The sequence below is a fragment of the Gossypium raimondii genome, chromosome 8 (genome assembly GCF_025698545.1).
Source record: "Gossypium raimondii isolate GPD5lz chromosome 8, ASM2569854v1, whole genome shotgun sequence".
NCBI classification, from domain to species: Eukaryota; Viridiplantae; Streptophyta; class Magnoliopsida; order Malvales; family Malvaceae; genus Gossypium; species Gossypium raimondii.
Window position 1 is genome coordinate 45759385 of NC_068572.1, and position 6924 is coordinate 45766308.

Here is a 6924-nt window from a genome sequence, read left to right on the forward strand (position 1 = left end):
AAGGGATAAACTACTATTTAATCCCTGAATTTGGCAAAATTTTCCACCTTAATCATTCAACCTTTTTTTTGTCCACATCAATCTTGAAACTTGGCTAATTTTCTCAATTTTGATCCTGTAACACTTAAAACATTATAATTTTTAATAAAAAAAATTTAAGCAATAACGTGACACACATCACAAGATCAAGATTAAGAAAAATTATCAAATTCAAAAAAAAAAAAATCAATTTCAGAAATTAAATGTGGCACATTCGCGTGTAATGCTTGACAATGGCAGCCAGGTTGCAGTCATTAAGCTTCAACCCTAGAGCATAACAAACATACACATCCAAACAAAAAGCACATAGGGCAGACAAGAAAAGGACATTAAGAAATCCCAAAACTAGGTTATCCACCTTCATTAGTCAAAAATGGTAGTACAGCATTGTTACAAATAAAAGAAACCAGTGTCAAATCTAAACATACAGACAGCTTTCTCACATATGATTAGAACTAAACCATCAATGAATTAAAGTCATTGCCACGACAAATGACAAATGAAAATAATTATCGTCACCTAAAGGGAGGTTGCCATAAAACCCGAGTCACACAGTCAAAGCAGGTACAACTATACCAGAGAAGGGCCAGAATCTCAGTTTGGTGGAAGAAACTAAGATACCATAAGCCGGAAGAAATGAGTTGGGGGACCAAAGGAATCTAAGAAACTGATCAATTCATAAAGAAAAAAACTTTGCGGACAATTATTCTATGTTTAAAAAGATCATTTATATCATATAACATTAATGAGAGAAGCATCAAGAACCCAAAAAATTATTCTTTATATATCATAAAAAAATGAAAATACGGTAAGAGGCCTCAGTTTAGACTAGATCTGATCATGGGTCGAGTCTCTTGACCTAGCCCGAAAGCCCGTCCAAAATATGAGAGGATTTAGGTAAAAATATAGAGAGAAAATGAGTCGGGCCTCGGGTAAGCTTTTTTTGCCCGGGTTTGACCCTGGCCAAATTTGCAAAAAAGAAAAATACTTGCTACTTTTTGCTGCTGTTTTGTCACTGTTTCGGTATTATTTTGTTACTATTTTAGAGGTATTATTTAAATATAAATATTTTTTGAATTTATTTTTAATTTAGTCGGAAACATTTATTTTAATATTTTTAATACATTTGATATATTAAATTTTTTATATTTTTTTTTATTTTATTTTTATAAGAAAATAAAAATATAAAAATTTAATACGGGTGAATTGGCCAACTTCAAATTTTAACATTTTTATCTGAGCGGGATTTTAGAATAATTTTTTAAATCGAGCCAAATCCGAACCTAGAAAATGGAATACTCGGCCCCATGGCACTTGATGATCTCTAGTTTAGACAGATACTCATGATTACATCAACCTGATATGGAAAAAGATTCCAAGTTTTGAAGGCTTAACTAACTTTCACCAACGCATTTATTATCACATTAATTAATATAACAAGGCCCATTAACTTATACATTTATGAGAATATCAATTTTGTGCTTACTAGTACATATAATAAATAATATTGTATAAATATAAATGAATTAGATGATATCATTTTACTAGTACAAAAATTTGGTATGAATTTTAATGGCTAAATTTATGTATGATTGACAAAATATTAATACTGTGATTAATTGTTCTTAATTACAGATATTAAATTATTTAGATTTTTTACGATTTTTTCTTCCAAATTTCATTGGTTAAAAAATGCTATAATCATTGCTTCATAGCCAATAAAGGAGGGAGTGATTAAGAATTTTGTATTGGCATTTGAGATTTAAGGTTTCTTGACAATCAGATCCTCCCTCCCTATTGTAATGTACCAAAAAAGAAGAAGTTAACTTTACAGCTTCTTAAAACCTATGGAATAAGCTCTTTATGCATCTTTTATAGTTCAAACCACACTTTAAAACATTGACCATAAAAAAAAAAAAAAACCAAGTGTACCATTGAAAATTAAAAGAGTAATAAAATATAAAGCAATTTCCATTCGTGAAAACATAGAGTAAGAGAGTTGTTTTTACATACAAAGGAACATCTGTTTGGTGAAATTTTCCAAGTAGGTTTAGGGTTTGTTACATTAATTAATGACAAAAGAGCAATATAATAATTTAAATGGTTAGAGAGCTTAATATTTTTTTTCTTAAAAAAAAGGGGGGTTATTAATTATGATCAGCTGGTTTGTTCCCAGTAAACATGGGGATGTTTTTTAGATTTGAGACATGAGTATAGTGCTGTCTGATTCAGCTGTGTCCACTAGACATGGTAAGTGTTACAGTTAAAAAGACAAAGGCTAAAGCCTGGTCATAACCATGTAAACGAGGGGACCACGGAACTAGTTTTCATGATTGGATTGATGGTAATGACATAAGCACTGGCATGCACCTTCATTTACCAACCAATGTTTTACTGGTCGTTGCTACACATACATACATACAAATGTATTGGAAGTGCCGCGATGTTGGGATACTTTCCTTGCTCCCAAGTGTTGAAACCAGTTCATAGCTAATTTTAAGTTTGTAAGAGATAATGTAGTATAAGACAATCATAATCTATCACATGTCACACAGATTTTGTTTCATCTTATCGGATAAATTATGGTGTTGCTCCAACTGTTTTGCCAATGGACCTACCTGCTTCTATTTAATTATACCATATCTTAAATCCTAATTTATGTGATTTAATTAGGTTTTTTTAAAATATAATCTCTAGAGTTATCTATAACTCTTTTCAACTTGTAAATAGGATTGTTTGAACGCACGTAATGTCAACCGAATTAAAACTCAATCAACTTGATTCCGCTATTTTTAGTCTTTGTACTTTCAATTTTAATTTTTTAATCCTAATCCAATGGGTTTGACCTATAAATCTTATGCAATGTGTAAATTATGGATTTTGTCAGGTTCTCTAATTTTATTATTTTTAGTTCATGTGTTTTTAAAATTTGAAATTTCATTTTGACTCAAATGAAAACCTTTAGGTCTATTAACTAAAATAACTTGAATTTTTTAGCATTATATGGAAATAACAAACTAATATGACATTCCAAATATGATACTATATTTGTTGCATAAGGTTTTGAAAATAGTAAAATTTATTTAATAAATTCAACCGATGTTATTTAAATTAGGGCTAAAATTTCATAATTCAAAAATAAATAAACTAAAAATAATCGAAATACAAAATTAAATCTATCACATAATACAAAAACTAATAACAAAATTTTACTTATAATATATATATTTTTCCCCACAGAGAGTTGGCGGCAAGAATGGATATATATATTTTTCGAATGGGAGCAAGTAGAGTTTATATTTAAAGAAAAAAAAGAGTGGGATAATATCATGAAAATTTGGAGTATGGTCTGATCGTCAAGGGTGTTCACTACTTCAAATATGATCTGAGTTTAAGTTACATTAGTTACGTTTGTTATTCGGGTTTTATCCAATTTTGTAATTAAAAAAAATTTTATAAAGCTTAGAGTTGGACTTTAGATTATTTGTGGTCTCAACTGGTCATAGATTGTTGGGCCTTATTGAAACTAACCTTTTTAACTTTTTATTTGTAAACAACTTTCAGCCCAACTTAAACAACCTAATAAATTATAGCTTAGGATTGATGAGATTTGTTCTGATAATAACTATAGAGTTAATGTCTAGAATTAATTGTTTGAAAAATTATTAAAATATTTTTTCGTATTTAAAATAAATTATATTATTCAAGAGGATTTTAATTTTTAATGAAAATAATAAAATATTATAGATATGATGAGACCATATCCTTATTAATTTTATTTTGTACACTTTATTATCTCTATCAATTGTATATATTAATAATATCGTTGATTGAGTTGATGTCACAAATTAACTCAACATCAACTTAGGATTGACGACAACATCATGATATAAACAATTGTATTAATTTGATATTCTTAATCTAATGTATTTATGTGTTTAAATTTAGTTTTACTCACAATTTAATCTATTTTTAATTTTAATATTGTACATATTTCATGTGTTATTCTTAATTAGTTTCAAAACCTAAATTTCATTATTTATTATATGTTATTTTAAACACACTCATGTATTCTAATTACGTGGTTTCTACATGCATACGTATGTGATAAAATTTTAGTTAAAATAGTAGTAAAAGTGATATTAATTATTATAAAATGAGATTAGATATTATAATAGTGAAATCGATAACAATAATGAAATATGTGTTTAGATTTAAGTCCAACAGAAAATAAAAAAAACAATTAATGAAATAGAAATAAATAATTTCTTATAATATTTTATAGGAGAGAGATGCACTCTATATCAATTTAAGTCTAGTCTATTTATAAAGTAGTTTTGCATATTTTTTTATTCGTATTTTAACAATTCAACAACATAGAGAATACAGGGAAAACCAAGTGTTAAAAGGGAGGAGCTAGGAAGAAGGGGAGGAGGCCGACGAAAGGATCCAAGGCTTCCCCCTAAGCTTGGCCATGTAGAGAAAGCAGAAGAAAAGAGATTAAATGCTTTACTTTTTTTTATATGAAAGAGGTAAAAGCCTAAGACAATAAGCATAACTCAATGACTAGTGCAAGGTACACAACCATCTTGCAGCAAGATACTCTCTAAGTTAGTTGATGCTACATCCAAAAAGAAAAATCGTAGCTCGACTCCTTCCCGAAATTGGCCAAGAAATTTGCTACTTTATTGGCTTCTCTGTTAAAATAACTGATGATGACAGTCCAATCGTTCTAACTTGTTTGCTTAATACTTTTAACAATAGAAAGATAATGAATTTTTTCTGCACCGGAGTTCAACAAGTTCATAAAAGTAATATTATTCGATTCTATCATTAGCTTCTGATATTGTGTTAGATCCGGTGCCCTATGTAACACCCCTTGCTCGATTAGGTCATCGGATCTGAGTTACAGGATGCTACAATCGTTGTTGGAACAATTACCGTCAAATTCACAGTAAAATAATCATTTTAAAACTTTAATCATGTAAAGAAAAATATTACAATATCAAAAACAACCATTTTTCGGGTCTTATACAAGCCTATGTATGCTCTAAAGTAAGCCCGAGATTGAACAAGGATCAAATTACAACATTTTCAAAATTCAAGTCGACATCCCGACATGAAGGAGTGCCTTGTTGCTATGTGACATGCTAACTTGGCTCGTTGTGACAATAGGATTCCTCGTCATGCTGTGGCTTGAAATCCAGATCTTGTTGTCACAACCATCGCCTGATATTGCGATGTGGACTCTGTTTTTGGCACAAATTAGGCCTTTTAGTATCTATTTAAAATAAAATAAAACATTTACAAATTTGGTGCATATTTGCACACTTGTATTTGCACAAAACCAACCAAAACACATACTGAAACATTCATTTAACCATTTCCAAAATCAATCAATCCAATATGCCTCAATTTGGCACCATTTCATACCAATTCAACTTATACAACTTAACCTAGTCGAACATACACTTAACAATTCCATACCATCATTAAACCATACCATTTCACACTCAAACTTGCCATTTAAATACTATTCATATGGTCTCAACACAACCAAATCATGTATAAATACATATATGAACTTTAACATTTCATAATTCAAACATTAGCCAAATTCAAACCAAACTATCAAACTAAAGCTAACACATATATTAACGCCTATATACATGCCACAAAATTGAACTTAATACGATCAAAAGGTTACTGAACCAATAGGAGGATAGTGTGAGCTTCTAGATAATCTGATCGACATGTTTCGCAAGTTGGAAATCTACAGGGAAAGGGAAAAACAACGAGGTAAACATATTGAATGCTTAGTAAATCCATAGGTATTAAACAACAATTTATCTCATTTTACAATTTAATACAACTAGCTATTCAACTTGAAAATTTTGCCTAAACATGGCAACCGCATATCAACAAGGTGAGTTCATCATATAACCAATCATATAGTAAATTAAACATTTAACATTTTCGATTCAATACCATTCACATGGAACCAAAGTTCAATATCATTTGCATAATTCAATCCACATTTGACCATTTGTAAACCAAACTCATATTATTCCATTGTCATTTTTCATTAGCCACTTAGCCCGATAAACTCTAATGAACAGATTTGGATACACGAGTAACTACACCATACCACGTTGCTCGTTAGAGCAGTAACTCCACCACACTACGGCATCGAAGTGTAAAGCCCGTAGGCAAACATATATAATCGTACAACAATACATCCCTCCACTACACTAGGGTCTCTGTAGAGATATATAAAACTCGGTAATTCGCAACAAATGTTGGATTCTGATATAATCAGTAATAAACTCCATAAAATTATAATCAATAATAAACTACATACAATCACATATATCAGTAGAGATATAAAACTCAGTAATCCGCAACAAATGTTGGATTCTGATATAATCAGTAATAAACTACGTATAATCACATAATTTGTATCATCACATATATCGCGTACCAGTGCGCAATTAAATCTATTAGCGTGCCATTTGTATCCTATCATTTATCACGTTCACTCGGGCATATAAAGTTCATATAATCATTCTTTACAGTTAGTCCACAACTCACCTTTTGTACTAAATGGCAAACAATTCAAAATACAATCAATCATTTACAAATTCATATTTCAAATACATAAAAATTTAAATAAAATCATTAGGGGTGTTTAATCAGTTAACCGATCCGAAATAACATTAACTGAATTAACCGACCTTTCAAAATTTTTAACCGTTAACCGAACTGAAATTTTTTCAAAAAATTAACCGAACCGAATTTTTTTTGGTTAATTCGGTCGGTTAACCGAATTAATCGAAAATTATATTTTTGGTTAAAAATTAACCGAATTAACAGAATTATCCAAAT